The sequence below is a fragment of the Pteropus medius genome, unplaced genomic scaffold (assembly GCF_902729225.1).
Source record: "Pteropus medius unplaced genomic scaffold, Ma_sr-lr_union100, whole genome shotgun sequence".
NCBI classification, from domain to species: domain Eukaryota; kingdom Metazoa; phylum Chordata; class Mammalia; order Chiroptera; family Pteropodidae; genus Pteropus; species Pteropus medius.
The window spans coordinates 605,701-624,038 of record NW_024351732.1 but is presented as its reverse complement, the minus strand read 5'-3'; the positions used below and the strand labels follow the sequence as shown (position 1 = coordinate 624,038).

General features: G+C 36.5%; 1 protein-coding gene and 1 pseudogene across 5 annotated transcripts in view; both read left to right on the top strand.

Moving 5' to 3' along the window:
• Positions 1 to 315: 315 nt before the first annotated feature.
• Positions 316 to 18,338, top strand: part of SPOP (speckle type BTB/POZ protein) — a 58,413-nt gene continuing 40,390 nt past the window's right edge. For 2 of the 5 annotated variants that reach the window (XM_039846274.1, XM_039846275.1), the window contains exon 1: positions 488 to 563. The gene's annotated coding sequence lies outside the window, so the exon portion shown is untranslated. Of the gene's footprint in view, positions 564 to 13,641; positions 13,661 to 18,338 lie in introns of those variants that run through there. The other 3 variants (XM_039846271.1, XM_039846276.1, XM_039846273.1) reach the window with 3 other exon arrangements.
• On the top strand, positions 8,903 to 9,021 carry LOC120588997 (uncharacterized; annotated as a pseudogene).

Below are 18,338 nucleotides of genomic sequence, written 5' to 3'. Positions count from 1 at the left end.
AAAAGACTTTGATAATCCGTAAACTGCTTGCAAATATAAGTTGCTGCTGATAAATGCCTTTATTGTTACGCCACCACCCCGACTCTCCTTGGTGTGCCTCTATATGGTCCTCGCACCTCGGAGCAGCCCGAGGCGCCCTGCACGCGACCTCCTCCGAGTTCCCGCCTCTTTCTTCTGAGGCCCCTCCTTCCCCTCAAATCCCCTGGCCCTGGTGAGACCCCCGGGACGCATGCGCGCTAGGAAAGTAGGCGGAGTCTTGAGGAAGAGGGAGGAAGGGCTGGAGAACCCAGAGAGGGGAGGGGAGTAAAGTGGGAGGAGGCCGCGCGGGGTGGGGCCTGGCGGGTACGCGCTCGCTGCGTCGACGTGCTGACGCCATGACGCCTCGGCCGGTGTGTATCGGTGTGTGTGTATGTGTGTGAGTGTGCGCGCTCCAAGTGTGTGTGTGTGTGTGTGTGTGTGTGTGTGTGTATTTATTGTATCGGCGGTCCCGCAGGTCCCGATGGCCGGACAGTATGAGGCGAAAGCAGGGGACGGGGACCAGCAGCTGTCGCCGCCGCTTTCAGGTGAGTGGGGAGGAGAGGTCGAGGGAGAGGGGTTTTCCTGTTGGAGTGGGGGGCGCCTTTAAGGGGAGTGATTACTCCCCTGCCTCCCTCACCCCCCCACACATATCTGCCCCATTCCCACAACCCGGGTTACGTGGTGTGTACAGAGCCTAATCAACCGTTCCTTCTCCCAATCCCAAGCATTCAAGAGACACAAACGTGCCCCTGCCTTCAGCCCCATCATTTTCCCAGCCCCATCCCCCTTGACAAATAGTGAGCTGTCGCCTGCGGCGAGATGGGTGACTGCGCATGCGCGAGTGTGAACGAGCTAGGGGGTGCTTGTTCGGTGCCTTCGGGGCGCATGCGCATAGCTGTGTTGCAGGGACCTGCGGGATAAAGAGCCCCTTGACCACGCGTCCGCCTTCTTCCCATACAGTACGCTAGAGTTGCTGCCAGATAGTGAGCCTGTTGCGCCTATCCAAAAGAGAGGATTGGAATTGTTTGAGGGACTTATTGTCAAAGCACTGTTTGCATCTGGTGTTGGCGTTAGAGACTCCCTGGCTACAAACGCCTCCCAGAGCCAGCGGTGTCCCACGCTGACCCTTCTTTTGAAACTGTCACTGCAACTTCTAGTTCTAACATTACTTTTTTTCACTCTCATCGTCATGCTGTACCTTTAATGCAAACATCCCGAAATTTAGGAGTAGGTGCTCCAAAGTATTCAGTTACTCTGGCAGGGGATTTTGGTAGGCCTTCTGAGGAGGATTTAAGGGTCAAAAAAGAAAGCAAGGGGGGGGCGGTTCGTTTAGTAAAATAATTATCTTCACAGAACTAAGTAAGGTAGAGATAAATAGCACACAATATAAGGCTTAGAGTAGTAGCTGTAAATCAAGACATGAGGTTCTCTCATCTCCAGCCCTCTTACTTTGTGTGACCCATTTGCCTCTTTCTTTGTAAAAGATCTCTGTAGCTTCCGTTTTAGCTGTACATTATTAATGCTCTGTGAACATCACATGCAAACAAAAGCAATCTGAAACTACTGGTGGATGATAACTTACCTAGTGGAAGTTTTGACTTTAATGAGAATGAAGTTTTTTTCACATTTACAAGTAACAAACAGCAATTTTAAACAAGGAACTTTAAAGTACAGTACTATTTTAGTGATCTAGGTCCTGGGTTTTCCGTTGGCAGATTATCCATGGTCCTTTAACCTGCTCTTTTGCATACTTTGCTGCTTCTTACCTCTGCCATCAGAACAGGGTGAGAAAATGATAAACTCTTATAAACAGGTTTGCTGAATGGCATTAACATGAATAGCTGAATTGTTATGGAGGGAGCATTTTCTGTGTTTTTTGCTTACTTTGGCCAACCGTGTCTTCTATCTGGATAACTGGGAATGGGATATGTTAGTAAGACTTATTTTCTGTTCCTTTCCTTTGTGTTGTTTCTTTGGTATTCTCCTTCCAAAGCTTTTTTTTTTTTTTTTTTTTGGTTTTTTAGGCCATTTTTAACTCTAGGACCCTAGGTTCTTGGCCCTTAAAGTATATATATATATATTTTTCATTTTCCCATTTAACTCTGGCCTTTGCATGGCTCAGCTATCTTTTGTGCTGTTTTCTGTTGCCATGGTTACAGTGGCGCCAAGAGATGACATGGAAGCATAGGAGTTTGAGGGGTGCATCTCCTCCTGTGTCCTGGGAAAGAGCTGGACACTTTTTTTTTCTTGTGTGAACACTGAAGAGTATGTTATTGTGACAACCCCACTCTTAGAGTGGGGTGGTTGGTGTCCGTTTGGTACTTTGGTAACTTCTCCTTTTAGAGCTCTTCATAATGTTTGGTTTGTATCTTGTTTACCCTTCCAGAGATAGTTGATGCTTTTACAAGCATATACAACTATATATTCTTTGGTGTTTTTTATTTTTTGTTGTTGTTTTACACAAATGGTACGAAACTATACCCACTATTTTGCACTTTGCTTTTTTCATTTAATATATCTTGACCATCATTCCATACAGTACATAGGGTATCTCTTTTTGTAAGATGGCAGGTATTCCTTTGTATAGCTGTACCATCATTCATCCACCTCATTGGATACTTAGGTTGTTTCCAGAGCTGCAATTAATTCCCTGTATGTACTTTTTATGTACATGGGGTCTGTTGGGTAAATTCATAGTGAAAGTGCTGAATCAGAGGATATATGCATTTTTAATGTTGTTAGATATTGTTAAATTGCTTTCCAGAGAGGTTTTATAATATGAACTTATATTCCTGCCAGCAGAGTATGAGTCTGCCTCTTTACTCACCAACACTGTACTGTCAAAAATTTTTAAAAATCTATATGCAGCCTTTTATCTAAGATTTTAAAATTAATTATGTAGCTTGTTAAGCTTCATTACACCCAGGAGTTGTGGATAAATACTGTCACTCTTTTGCAGATAGTAGTGTAGTGGTGGTAGATACTATTCAATTGAAGAATAATGTCATGAGAATCAAGTTATATTCCTGGATAACACAACACACCTGTTGCAATGCTAGAAAGACATGTAAAACCTATATTATATTCTAATTTTTTTCTTTGTTAGATGCTGGTTTTTCTTTGTGAAGTACTATAAGCCCATAAATGAAGTTTTAAGATTTCCTTTTGATAGCTGTGACTCAAAATTGTTTATACAAGTGAACTGCCATTATGTTGAGGAATTGAAAAGCTAACTCAGTTATGGTACTTTACTGAGTGCTACACAGAATATTGGTACTAGTACTTTTTAAAAGTCTGTTGATTGCGGAGTACTTCACTATATCTGTGCCTGAAGGAGCTTATAGTCTAACTGGAAAACCAGATCTACTGAATATATGAAATAATAAGAGAATAGTTAGAAAACAGAACAGTAATAGTAGTACACTGTGTCCAGTGCTGTGAGGACTTTGTAAATGAGTGATTAAGATTTAGAGGAGAGTTCATTTGAGACACCTTTCTGATGATGGTGCATTTCGTGTTCCCTCTTTCTTTTTTCTTTTTACAACTGTGTAAGTGAAAAATGTTAAACAGAAAAATTGAAAGAATAGTACAGTTGTCACCTTTATACTAATTATCCCCTAGATTCAACAGTTGTTCTCATTTTGCTATATTTGCTTTATCTATATATGTGCATGTGTGTTTATATATATAATATATAAATTTTTATATTGCAGACATCTCGACACCTTAATACTTTAATACTTTACATTAGATGCATCTTCTTAAAGTAAATACTTTATTTTACTTAATTATTCTTATAATACATTGTCACAGTTAAAGCAATTACTAGTAATTTCCTAATGCCAGCTAATACCCAATTCATGTTCAGATTTTCCCAGTTGACTCAAAGTTGACACCTTTTAGCTATTGGTATTTTCTCCAAACATGTCTCTTTAGTCTTTTTAAGTCTAGGAGTTTATTTAGAACCCAAACGATACTGACTTTTTGAAGAGACTAGGCCATTTATCTTACAGAGTATATCACTTCTGGAATTTTCTGATTGTTTCCTCACAGTTTCATTTAATTTGTTTCTTTATCCCCGAATTTCCTATAACTGTCAGTGAAGTCTAAAGGCTTGATTAGATTCAGGTTAAACATTTTTGATACGAATACTTAATAGGTGTTGCTCTGTACCTCTTATTGTGTCACACTAAGAGAAACGTAATGTCATAATGTCCCACTATTAATGATGCTGAGTTTGTTTGATCATTCTTTAATATGATAAATACCAGATCTCTCCATTGTAAAGACTTTTTTTTCCCTATGTAATTAGCAGATAATCTGCAGAGTGATGACGCTTTGGCACCATACTCTTTATTATATTTCTCCAGCAACCTTTAATCTAATGATGATGATCCTTGCCTGAATCAGTTATTTTTGGTTGTTGCAAAATGGTAATTTTCTAATTCTGCCATTCCCCCAATATTCTGTAAATGTTTTCTTCATCAGTTAGGAATAAACTGTAATTTCTACCAAAAAGTTCAGGTAAATTCCTAATTTTCCTTTTAACAATTTTCTTAGAAGGTATAACTATCAATTCCAATGGTGGCAAATGAATTATTTCTTTTTCTCTCCTTGTTTTAGAATCATAAACTCATGGGTTTTAATTTATTCTGTGTTTTACCAACAATCACAGACTTTTTTTGATGCTCAAAATGTCTCATATTTGGCCTGTGGGAGCCCTTTTAAACTTGGTGTATGAGCACTTCCTTGTCCTCTAGTACAAGAAGTTCCTGGCTTTATATTCTCCTGTCCCGGATGTGGAACCCTCACATCTGTGCTTGCACGTGCGTGTGTGTGTGTGAGAGAGAGCTCCCCTGTGTATAGGTATAGATATCACATAGTCTTCCCTTTTAATAAATTGTTGTTCATCTCCCTATATCGCTTCTGGAACCAGATTCTAAAAACTAAAGGTGCCTTTGTTTTAACACAAAGCACTTAGTGTTTGACTCACTTCTGTGCTGCTGGCAAGGCTGGATTCTGGATCTTAGACCTCACAGATTCCTTGTCTTGAATACTCTTTGTGAAAGACAGGTAGTATTTCTGAGGAGAGCATTGCTTCCCCACAACTCCCTTCCTCCTTTAACATAAGGTTAGCTGTAGAAGAAACTGGGGGATTTTCTTCTTTCTTGAGCAGCCTTGCTTTTTTTCTGAGATGAAACGTACACAGAATGAAATTTAGAGACTGAAATTGTGTTCATAAGCTTTCTGGGAGATGTGAGGTTTTGATTGTTATATAAAAACATCACTGTATGTATATGCACAAGTATGTATTTGTCTTTCCTCTCTTCCTCATTTACATGCATTTCTCCACACAGTTGGAGTGTTATGTAAGGTTATTCCATAATAGCATTTTTTTCTTTATCATCAGATTTTCATAATGAAAAAAGAGGGAGACAAATTGTTCTTAATTAGGGAAAAATTTCAGATAGGCCATGAACTCTGATATCTAGCTGTCTTAACTCAGAACAGCGCTGAATCCTGTGGATTTCTATCATCTACTATAGACTCAGGAGAAATGATTGTTGCATCCACAGTGTTTTCTCTAACTCTATCAGACTAATGAAGGTTAATACAAATGAAAGATACAGTGGAACTGCATTCTAAAGCTAGGTTTAGGGACTGGACTGATTCCTGCCATTTCCTGCCATTTAGCAGAAAATGTTTTTTAAACTCTTACAATATAGTGGTATTTTGAGTGATCTTACTGATTTCAAGTTATTCAAAGCCTGAGAATAACAGTATTTTGATATTTATCTGAAAATCATTTTTCTTTTTACTATTTCGTCATATTTACTTCCAGACTTTATAAAGTTATTCTCATCTTGGTTTCATAAAACAATACTAGCCCCATATTAAATTCTGGTTGTGTCTTCAGGGAAGCACACCTGTTTCTTGTGTGTGTTTTCAGGCATGGTGAATCACTCTGAAAGGCTATTCTGACACATTTGCTAGTAAGATCCAGTAGCTTCTTTTACTTTTGTTTTTGACAAGCTTCCATTATAGGAAAAAAGATTCTAAAGTAGAGCCTCATTAGGAAATGCTTGGGCCTTCATTCTTACAGCTATGGTCATGTTTTAATAGAATTGGCAGGAGTTGCCTGGCTGCTCTGTGTGGCAAAGCTGGTCATACCACTTTGGGAGATGGAGACCTCAGAATGAGAATGAAACATTCAGACAGTAACCCTTATTTGGCCATGAAGACCTTTATTCTTGACTGTTTTTAAGAAGCTGTTGGCATAAATCTTCCTGCTGCGATACCAGCTGCATCAAAGAAGGACTTGCAGTAGTTCTCTAAAAGCCTCTAATTCTTCCCATCCGCCTATTTATTTATTTGTAAGAAAAAAAATATATATGTAATCATTTTTCTCTTAAATTTGAGGTTTACATTCTTTTTTGTTGTTTAGAAACAGGTACTGCTTTCTATTTCTATGATTTCGTCTACCTTAGAAACTTCATATGAGTGGAATCATGCAGTATTTGGCTTATTTTATATCTGGCTTATTTCACTTAACATAATGCCCTCAAAGTTCATCCATGTTGTAGCATATGTTGGAATTTCCTATTTTTTTAAAAGCAGAATAATATTCCATGGTATGTGTATACCACATTTTGTTTATTCATCTGTCATTGAACACTTAGGTTGCTTCTACCTTTTGGCTGTTGTGAATAATGCAACTGTGAACATGGGGAGACCCTGATTTCATTTATTTTGGATGTACCCAGAAGTGGAATTGCTGAATCGTATTGTAATCCTATCTTTAATTTTTTTTTTTTTTTTGAAGAATTGCCGTACTGTTTTCTGTAATGGCTGCACCATTTTTCATTTCTACCAACAGTGAACAAGGATTCCAATTTCTCTGCATTCTCCCCAATACTTGTTATTTTCTGTTTTGGGGGTTTTTTTGGTTTGGTTTCATTTTTTTTTAACTTTATTTTATCTTTTATTGAAACTAAGTTTTAAACTTTAGAAGAGTCAGATTTATTATGTTTTCCATTTGTGGTCTGTTTTTTTTTGTGTGTTTTAATGAAGGATTCCTTCTCTACTCAGGTGATAGTTACATGTTATATTTTCTTCTAAAAGTTTTAAAGTTTTGCTTTTCGTAATTGGAATTTATGTTGATTTTTGGTATGAAGTAGGTATCTAATTTTTTTTTTCCCCGTAATGATAACTCTGAAGTCAGTATTTAATTTTCTTCCCATAAGGATAACTTGGTTACCAGCATCATTTATTAAATAGTCATGTCTACCCCCTAACTACTTTATTATGCCATTTTTATGTTACATGAGAGCTTATAATCTGTATTTTCTATTCCATGCCACTAATACGTTTGCATATCAGTTCAACTCACAGCTCAGAGTCGCTTGTGCTAGTACTGCACCGTCTTAATTATCATAGCTTTGTAATAATTGTTTGTATCTGATATGACAACTCTCACTAACCTTGTTCTTTTTCTGTTTATCAGCCTCCCTGAAAAACCCTGTCAGATTGGTGTATTTTAATGAAATACACATTTGCTGTCTAAAGTATATTGACACAATTCATGGAATAGCCTTCTCTAAAAGAGAGAAAAAAAAAAAATCAAGCCTCCCTTATCTAGCAGCTCATCATTAAATTGTCTCTTGTTCTGAATGAGCCTATAACTTCCATTCAAGTTTTAGTTTTTTGGGGGGTGATTTTCATTTTTATGTAGGGATATGGTCTTTTAAGTGAAAAGTAACCTTATTATAATTTGGTGTCTCAGATAAGGACATCAAATAAAACACTTTTGTTAATGGCATTTAGGTTCTATGGTGTTATGGCTTCTTTGATCATAAGGAAAAGAAACCTATTTAGAATAGTTCATATGAAACATTTATCAAAAGGAAATAGCTGTCGTAGAATGCAAGGAAAAGCTGAAAACTAGGCCTCAAAAAAGGATGGAAGCAAAACAGTTCTAGGGACTTCAGCTATAAGAGTTAATGGACTCTAGTGTTCAGCCATAAATAGACCTCTGTATCTATGGGGCTTAATTCAGATTCCTGAGTGATATGTGATTTGGTCAATCTAAGGCTTGATTTCCCTTGGGCCTGATATCTGCCTGAGTTTCAACTGTGGTTGAAAATGAGGGAAGGGAGATTTGGTACAAATAGTAATGTTGGGGGTGGTTCTTAGAGCAGTGGTTCTCAAACTTTTTGGTCTCAGGACTCTTTGTACTCTTTAAAATTATTGAGGACCCCAAGAGCTTTCGTTTATGTGGTTTATATCGATTGCTACTGACCAAATTAGAAATCGAGACAAAAATGTTTAGAAATATTAATTACTTAAAAAAAAACTATCTCATGTTAACATAAATAACATTTTTTATGAAAAATAACTTTTTAAAAAAATTAGTGAGTAGAATTTTTTTACATTTTTGCAAATCTCATAAATATCTAGCTTAATATAAGACAGATTCTCATATCTGCTTCTATATTCAATCTGATGTAATAGATTATTTTGATTGAAGTATATGAAGAAATTATGGCCTCAAAAGATATGTAGTTGGAAGAGGGAATAGTTTTTTCAGATAATTACACATATTATTTTCTGGTACTATACCAAAACTTGACAATTGGTAGTTTCTTATAAGTTATAATGTGGAACCTGAAATCGTATTGAAGTTACTGTTACATTAAAATCCATGGGTCTGTTGTGTACTTTGAATGGATCTTTTATCAATACATGATTTATAATATGTATTGGTTGTTTGGGAAATATTGGTTCATTGAGTTAAGCCGATCTGCCAAATGACATATTTCATAATGCAATATCAAAAAACTATGTTAGTTAATATCACTACCTCTCTCATCAGAAAAGTCTCTAAGTCTGTGGCCATGCTACCCTGAACAAGCCCAATCCCATCTGACCTCGGAAGCTAAGCAGGGTCAGGCCTGGTTAATACTTGACTGGGAGATTACCTAGGAAGACCAGGTGCTGTAGGCGTAAAAAATAAATAAGTAAATAAAAATAAAAAAATTACGAAATAAGGGATGGTAAGCCGACAAGGTCCTTGCAATCTGTGAGGTCAACCAAGGGTTGCCTCGCCTAAAAATAAATAAAAATTTAAAAAAAAAAAAAAAGTGTGTAAGTTTAGGAATCTGTCAAGCAGCCACAAGATTTTCAAAATTCTAATTTTTGATTAAAAGCTCAGATATTATTGGCAACAAATACTGTCTTTTTTTTTCTTGAAGTGACAGACTCACTTCATTTTTAAGAAAATGTCTGCTAAATATTCATGACTGAATAACCAGTTTGTTTTTTGTTCCAAGTAAAAGTAGTGTTCCATGATAAAAGCAGTTCAACTCATAGCTCAAATAGAGTCACAAGTGCTTTTCCTGGAGACAGCCATTGTACTCGAGTATCCTTCAGAAGTGCTTTTTGCATACTTCTCATTTCAACACAAAGAATATTCAAAAGATATGTACTCAAGGGTTTTATAAAAAAACTAATAATTTTTATTGCTTCATCAAGAACATTCTTAAAGTGAAACTGATTTTGACTTTTTTAAATCACCAGTACATGGTGGTGAAAGACACATGACTAGTACAGTTTGATGCTAAGGCATCAGCTGCGGTTTTACCTATTATTGATTTTGTATCACCAGGGCAAATGTCAACACAATGAAAAAGGCAGTTTCTTAGTATTATGAAAATAGTTTCAACTTCACAGACTCCTCGAAAGAGACCTGCAGGGGTTGATGGACTGCACTTTGGGAAACACAACCTTAGAGAGAGTGGGTTGAGAAACAGAAATCTGTTACTTGAGATACAACAGGTGTTTCCTGGTAGAATTTTGCTGTTACTTAACATTCGCTTACTTAACATGATATAGAAATGAATGGGATGTTTTAAAAGATCAAAAAGTTTCATATTTCTTGTTGAGCGGATATGTTTTTCTAGTAACTTAATATTTCAGACAGCAGAATTTAAGGTATTCAGATTTTCAGCCAGATAGTCTTTCAAGTATGTGATAATCTTAGGGTAACTCATTTTAATATAGCTTATGAAATTTATGTCATCATAGTAGCACATTGCAGCTTAACATTTTTTTCAAGCAGTTGAATGCATTTAAAAATCTGAGCTCCAAAACTTGCATTTGGGCAGATCTTGCCTTTTCAGAAAAGCCATGTAAGGGAAGGCCATTCCAATTTTGTATCTTTTAGTCATTAAAGGGTCTGTCTAAAGATAACCACCCCCCCCAATTTAAATATATTTTATGACAGAAAGGGGAGTAGTCGTGTTAACTGACTTCATTTCAACAACTATCTATTTAGTGAATATAAACAAAAGGTTTTATAAAAGGTAGGGGAGGGGTATGTTCTTAAATGAGTGGGAAGTTAAGCCAGTATTTTTTGGTATTTAGAAGAGGAAGAGATCATTCAATTGGAGAAGTTGGGGTGGAGTCATAATTATCCACCTTATGCCAAAGGCTATCTTTGTGAAGGTTACTTTGAGCTGAGTTTTGAGGGGGTGGTATTTTGAAGGCTGGAATTTTGATTGTCAGAGATGGGGAGAGAATTAGGGGAGAAGGAATGTCATGAGCAAAAATGTGGACACCTCCACAAAATGGCAGTGTTTGTTAGTTTTGGGTGTATACCAGAAATAATGAACAGTGTAGCTGAATCAAAAGACGCATGGGATAATGGGAGATAAGGCAGGAAAGTAAAGTGGCCGAGACCATGGAAGGTTTTCTACCAAGGCCAGGCATTTAGGGTTTAATATGATGAGACTTTGAAAGTTTTTGATTGGGGCGGGGCGGGGGGGACATGATCAGAGTATGCTTTCATAAAATGTATTTGACCTCATTTATTTATTCATTCATTGACTATTTTTTAAATAGTTACTCTGTGCCACTTAATTAAGCATGAGGATTGTTGTATATAATGTTGAGCCAAACAAAATATCCCTGTTCTCATAGAATTTATAGTCTAGAAAAGAAGCTTCAAATAAACACAAATATAATTACAAATTACTGTAAATGTTATCAAGGAGAGAAATAAATTACTATTAGAGGAATAACAGGGAAGTTAAATTTAGTTGGGGGAATCTGGGAAGGCCTTGCTCTGTGGAGTTAAATATTAATTACCTACCTTATACTAAATGCCGTTTTAGGTGTTGAAGGTATAGTTAAGAAACCAAACAGACAAAAATCCCTGCTTTCATGAAGTGCATAAATGAGATAAATAAAATATATGCTATGTTAAAAGGTGGTAAGTCCCAAGGAGAAAAATAAAGCCAGATAAAGAGGTAGGGAGTATTGGGATTGGGGTGGGTATTGCAATTTTAGGTAGAATGGCCAGGGAACTTAAGTCACTACAAGGGTAATACTTGAGTAAATATCTGTTGAAGATAAAAGAGTGAACCAGAACTCAGAGAGAAGGAATAGCAAGGCAAAAGCCATGAGGAATGTATGTGCCTGGCAAGTTCAAGGAATCAGCAGGGAGGCCAATGCAGCTGGGATTAAGTGAAGAAGGGAGAATAGTAGAAATAAGATCACAAAGGTTGGTGAGAGTCCAAAAGCTGTAGAGCAGTGGTTCTCACCTGCATGTTAAAATCACCTGGGGAGCTTTTAAAAATCCTGATGCCTGGGCTGCACCTCATACTATTTAAATAGGAATCTTTGTAGGTGGGGCTTGGTGGCAGAGGCAATGAAGAGAAGTAGATGGATTTGAGAAGTATGTTAAAGAAAGAATCTATTTAATTATAGATTGAATGTGAGAGTTGAGGGAGAAGAAAGTGTCAAGGATGACTCCCAGGTTTCTGGCTCAAGTAACTGGATGGGTAGAAGTGCTACTTACTAAGATGGGAGTGGGAGATAAATAGGAATGGGAGGAGTAAGTGTGGGATTTGGAGGGAAGATCAGAAATCAGGAGTTCAATTTTAGACATGTTAAATTTGAGATGCGAATGAAGCTAAGTATAAATATGTTAAGTAGGCAGATATATGAGTGGAGCTTGAAGAGAAGTCAGAACTAGAGGTAATAGATTTGTATATTATCTGCTTATTGGTGGTCTTAAAAGTATCTAAATGACATCATTTAGGGTAAATTTGATGGGGGAAATAACTGGTTAGCCTATTCCAGTAATCCGAACAAGAATTGGTGCTAGTGCGAACTAGGATTGTGGCAATGGGGCTAGAATAGAAAGAGTAGATTGGGAATTTGAGGACCTGTGAGCCTGTATATAGTGGCAGTAGACAGTAGGCAAAGAATGAAAGAGAGCTTTGAGATATCGAGCCTGGATGAATGATCTGTCTGTTAGCAGATATAAAATAGGAGGAGATGGTTTGGGGAAAAAAGATAGTGTTTGGCTTTGCATGTATTGGCATTTAGGAGAGGCTGCCTAGCAGGCTGGCAGTTGAATCTATTACACTGGGTTTTGGAAGAGAAGATGAGGTTTGAAACAGATCTAGGTTTTCATTTATAAAAAAATTGATTCACCATGAGAGTGGCAAAATTTATGAAAATAACAAAATCCAAAGTCTTTATCATGACCCGATAGGCCCTCTGAGATATATATGGTCCCTGCCTGTTTCTTGCACAGTGTTTTCTTTTGTCCACCATGTTCAAGATGCACCAGCTTTCCTTCTGATCTTCCAGTGTACCCAGCTATGTCCTCCCTCAGGACTTTTACAGTTTCTGTCTTCTCATCTTGATTCTTCTCTTCCTCTTGGTAGAGGTAATAGAAAAAAATTCAGAAATTGATATCTGAGAAGTAGAGAAATTCCAAGAGATTTTTTCTAAGGTATGAGGGTGTAGATGAGCATCTGAAGTGGAATAGCTGTGTGAGACATTGAAGTTGAAATCCTGTCAACACAAGGACACAGAGTACCATGTTGGTCTTAGTATACTCCAGTACTCACATCTGTTGACCAGAGATGCTAAATCGATTTATGGTAGTTCCCCTCCACCCTGGTGGTCTGATGATGGGGTGGTCCTGGTGGTGATGGCTGATCTTTGGAATATAACTTGTCTTGGTGATGACTTTGACTCATTGCCTTCCTGTCACTGCTTATGGAAACCTGCTTAGCATAGATGAGAAACTTCCTTCAGTGAAAATTGTTGGTTAATTATTTCAGAAACTTCTTGCTTGAAGAAACATGAAAACAGCAGAGAAATTATTTGCATATTGACTTCAGTACATTGTTAGGAACTGTTTCTCTTCATGAGCTAGTGTGTCACTCCTTAGGTGGTGGTAATAGTAGTAAATGTGAGTAATGTGCTCTACACACAAATCCTTAAAAAGAGTTGTGTATAATTTAAAAGTCTACCCTATATTTTTTCGTAATCAAAAGATTTGATTTTTCTGTAATAAAAATGGAAAAATAGAAAAAATAGAAATTAAAAGTTAAAAATTTTATGTTATTTAAAAATAATCTTTTAAAGTCACTTCAAAGACTTCTATGGTATAGATGCATCATATTTTATTTGGCTAAGTTCCTATTAATGAACTTCCTTTTTCTCCAGTTTTTGCTTATAAATTATGCTGTGATGAACATCCTTGTATATAAATTTTTATACATTACAGATTGATTTCTTAGGATGGATTCCGGAAGCGGAAGTGAAAGTGGAATTGTTGTAAAGGGTATGCAATGTTCTATTTTTTTCCTAATTACTCTTTATATATTTTTATAGTAAAAAAAATTAAAACAGCATTATAGGACATTTTAATAAAGGAAAAAAAACTATTTTGTTCTTCTACCAGCTGTTTTGTTTCTTAAGTACCTATTTCCAGGTCTCACTATACCTACCAAAAGAGAATTTTGAGATAGGGAAAGACATATTCACAGAACAATTACAGTTCTGGGCATCTATGTTAATTATCAGGTAAGGCATTCTAAGTAACATTTGTTAACTGCCAAGAAAGTGACAATAAATATGATAGGAATTCAGAGTGAACTGGATGATAAAAAAAGCTTCAAGACGAAGTGAAACTTGACCTGGACCCAGAAGAGTAATAGTCAAATAAGAGGTGGGAGACCATTCCTGGCTTTCAGAACAAATTTGCGGAAGACACATAGTCTAGCTGCTAGACTAATGGGAGAGTAGGGTTCATCTTGTGGTATAGTAGAGAGGCTTGTATGGGAATAAAGTTATATCCAAAGGGACTGATTTTATTTTTAGTACATCTGAAGTTGTGCAATATGGATCTATAAGATAAAGCAGATAAATAAAGCAGATAAATATCTGGCCTAATTTAAGCAAACTGAATACATTAAAGTCTCTCTACAAGAAATGTAGGAGATTAATTGCTTATGTAAGTGAGTTTAAATAATGAACTTCCTGTAGATCTTAAAAGCTCTCATCACAAGAAAAAAATTTTTTTTGTAACTGTATGGTGATGGATGTTAACTAAATTTATTATTTTGTAGTATATACATGTCAAATCATTATGTTGTACACCTAAAACTAATACAGTATTATATGTTAATTATATCTAAAAAAAATTTTAATGAACTTCCAAGTACTTAAATATTTATTTTGTTATGTAGTTTGAGAGACATGCTGCAACTTTTGTGGATCCTAGTTTCTTCTATAAAATCAAAGGGTTTAGTCAGGTTATTGAAGTATACTTTCTAGCACTGAGATTGTTACATAAGCTTTCAAGAATATCATGATTTTATGGAATAAATTGACCTGTAGTTAGGCTGATACCCACTTCTGAGTCTTCAGGCACAATAGTGCACCTCCACATCTGTGGAGCCAAAATCCTCAATGGGATGATTCTCTCATGGCTTCTCAGGTCTAGATTGAGTCACCTTTAGAAACTCAGTTGTTCTCATCTTTTATTTCTAAATGACATTTATAGATTTTCGTTTGAAAGAATTTTATGGCTGAGATTTGAGCCTCAAGCGGATGCTGTGGGGTTGGGAGGAATAATAATTTTAAATGATCCTCATGTAAATTACTGGTAGGGATTTATCTCATGCTGGCTTTTTTTAATTTTTAATTCAGTCCAGTGATGTCCTTAATGTATAGACAGGCTGTATAAAAACTTTTTACTATTTATTCAGCCCAGATTCAATTTTGGATATAAATCTATAGAAGAAATTACATAATACATTTCTCAGTAAAATGTTAAGGATTTCTTTTTTACTATCTGTTTCGAATTATTTATGCCACTTTTTCACTTCCTTTACCATGGATAATTGAGAGCTAACTAGTACTTTTTACAAACTCAAAAGACTTTCTCTTTAAAGTACACAATCATATTCGAAGCTAATTAGTGACATACTTTAAGTATCTCCCTCCTAGCATCACATTCTTTTTACTAAATTGTACTATCTTTGATGAAAATGTTGTCTTTTAGAAAAAACTCATACAATGAAAACAAACAAACTACTTTTGGAAGTATTTGCATTACATGATTTGATTAGATAAACTTTAGTGGCAAGTATAGGCAGTAACCAATAAATATGCACTTTGGTTACCAGACTGTCTACAGCCAATCATGAACCATTATTATTATTTTTTTTTATGTCATAGTAGCTTGCCATTTAACATAGCAACACAACCAAATATTGCTTTAGTTTGTTCTTGGCAGTATGTGCAAGCTCAGTGTTAAATTGAATGCCTTTAGATTTGATTTTTGGACTAGTTTCAAGTAGTCATTTATTTTCTCTCCTTGATCCATTGCCACTTAATACCAATTTCAAGTCCAAGAAACAGATTCTTGTGTGTCTTGGAAACAGTAGATTGTATTGAAGGATGTAATTATTTCATCTCAGTCTGAAACCTGCCTGTTTAATTATGTGATTGGAATATTTGTTTTTGTTTGGTTTATAATTTTTATTTGGAAACACTTAACCTAAAGCTTGTGTCTACAAATCTGTGGAATTCAGTCTAGTAGATGGGACATTGAACTCTATTCAGTAGAATTTGCCAACACCTAGAAGACTTTAAATTTTCCTCAGCTGCAAACAGTCTTAAAAGGCCTATCCAAATTATGTGCCTACAGGTAAGGCTTTCTTTATTAGTGTTAGAATTTGGGGACCTCCTACATGATTTTTTGATAATATCAGGGACAGGACCCTTGCCAAGTAAGCCTTTGATTTGACCATGTGTCCCAGTTAGCTCAATTCCCCACTCCTTTTCCCAGTTGATGCCTTGTTGGATATCTGGAACTATGTCCTCTTGAGTCCAGTGTCTGGAGTTGGCCTCCACTGATCATTTGTGGTAGGTGTAGTCAGAGCAAGGGCTGAAAAGACCACTTTCATTTTGAAAGAGATGTTTCTGGCCCTCAGCATAGGACTTGCTCTGCTTGGTTAGTTTTATACGCAGCTGTATGTAAGGTTGGCCTTGATTCTTAATAGTTCTGATTGATGCTTAAAATTGTTAGTAGTTTTTTTTTAAGTGATCTTCTGATAAAAGAAGAAACTAGGTGCAATTTTCTTAAGAGATTTTAGTGTTAGGTGTGGTTGATGTACTTGGGTGAAGAAAGTGTTGGGAATAATCTCATAGTCGGTGTTCCCAAATTGTATTTTCCTACTTTTCTTATAAAATTAGAGGGAGCTTCTGCTGAAAACAAACATGTTGCATTAGATATACTGCATTTCCCTGATTCTAACTAAACTTTAAAATTTTTCACATTTTAGTATAAGACCAAAGTATAGTTTTTCCTTTTCCCCCCTAAAATGTGGTAGCATACTACAATTGAAGATTAATAAACACTTATACAGTTGTCCTTTGCACAACATGGGGGTTGGGGCAACGACCCTGCACAGTTTGAAAATCCATGTATAACTTTGGACTCCTCAAAAACTTAACTACAGCCTTCCCTCAGTATCTGCAGGAGATTGGTTCTGGGACCCCCCCCGCCACAGTCAGATACTAAAATCTTCGGATTCTCCGGTTCCTTATGTAAAATGATGTAGAACAATGCATACAGTTGACCCTCTGCATCCACAGGACCTGCAGCTGCAAAACCTGGGGATACAGAGGGCTGGCTGTATATTTATTGAAAAAAATCTGCTAATAAAGGGGCCCATGCATTTCAAAGCCGTGTTGTGCAAAGGCCAGCTCTGATAGCAAATCGTAGGACAGTAAAATGAGAAATTTGGTTTGAGAAACTTAATGTGCTACATACACACACGCACGCACGCATGCGCGCACGCACACACATGCTTCTAAAGTTGCCTGATGTTTACATGGCCCTTTGCAAATACTTCCTGTTAAACGAAGATTATAATTTTCAAAGTAGATGGTGTGAATAACTTAATTAACAGTTACTTATTGAGTACTACATGCTAGGCATTATACCAATTATTTAATAAAAAATATTTTAAAATATAACAAGAGTTGCTTCCTATGTGCTTTTTTAACACTTTTATCACATCTGGAATCATACACTAGCCTAATTAATTTTGGAGTAAAAAGTTAAATTAATAGGGCTCCTTTGCCAATGATAAGGAACTAAATTGACTTTTAACTGTGCTGATAACAGTCTCTGGGTAAAAGTAGCCAGATTATATATGGAAGAATTTAGCCAAACATGTTATTAAATTCACGTCTTGATCTAAAGCAGAACTGTGTCTCTTTGAGATTACAGAATCTGCAGTACAAGTTGTTCACCTGTTCTCCTTGTGCTCCCCCCGCCCCATGTCCCCAAAACTTATTTTCTGCCCATATCTTCTTTTACAGACTTCTGAAGGAAACAGCAACAGTTGAACCATGTAAACAAGTACCATGTATCACTTCTGTCACATTTTTAGCTGGAGTTTGTCTACTTAATTTATAAAAGACATTTCTGGCCTTTTTTGGGGAGGGAATGGTCTAAATCTCATTGGCTTTTCTACTTAAAGGTTTGTTTATATCTCTTTGTCTCTGGCCATCCTAGATGAATAGTATATTAAGAGAGTAGATGTTCAAAGGTGCCAAGAATCTGGGAGTCATGTGGGCAGTATATATTATGTATCACAGGTATAATACTTTTTAGGGCAATTTGGCAATATCCATCAAAGTGAATAATGTACAGGCCCTTGGGCTTGCTTGTACTTATGTTCAATATATTTATTTGCTACTTCGTTTTCAGTAGCAAAATCCTGAAAACCACACATCAGAGTACAGTAGAATTCTTTGCAGCCATTAGAATAAGGTATATGTGTGCCTTTAGGCAATGTAGGGAGGGGATAGGAAGGGAGGAAGAGGGGAGGAAGGGAGGGATAGGTGGAGAGAGACAGAGAGTGTATGTTTGCTGGTACATGCCCCTTTTTTGGTTTTGTATGTTAAATTTTGTTTGTTTCTGAGAGTACAAAAGAAAACAG